We start from the raw sequence: 583 nt of genomic DNA on the forward strand, positions 1-583 counted from the left end.
AGGCTCAGCAGCGCCGCCAATTCTGCAGGTGATGATTTTTTTGTCTTTATATTTCTTTATATTTCTTTTATTTCTTTTTATTTACCTTTATTTCTTTTCATTTCTTTTTTACCTCTTTTTATTTATCTTTATTTCTTTTTTTTCCTTTATTTCCTTTTATTTATCTTTATTTCCTTTCTATTTCTTCTCTCTTTTTTATTTCTTCTTTTCTATTTTTATTTCCTTCTCTTTATTTTAGTCCGTTTTATTCTTTTTCATCTTTTATTTCCTTTTTTGTTTTACACTCTTTTATCATTTTAATTATTTTAATCTCTTTTATCCTTTTATTTATTTTATTTCATTTTTATTAAATCATTTGCTTTCTTTGCGTGCATTTAATTCCTTTTTTCTTTCATTCTTAGACTTTATTGTTACTTATTTATAATTACTAATTATAAATTATTAATCAATTGTCACTAATTATTAATTATTTAGCAATTATTTATTTATAATCAAACATTTAATTATAATTAATTATTTATTTTTAATTATTTATTTTTTATTACGCAGGCTGTTTTGGGGCGGCTGCTGGGCGCCTCTGGAC

Source organism: Eimeria tenella, genomic scaffold (assembly GCF_000499545.2).
Source record: "Eimeria tenella Houghton genomic scaffold, Eth_scaff2339, whole genome shotgun sequence".
NCBI classification, from domain to species: Eukaryota; Apicomplexa; class Conoidasida; order Eucoccidiorida; family Eimeriidae; genus Eimeria; species Eimeria tenella.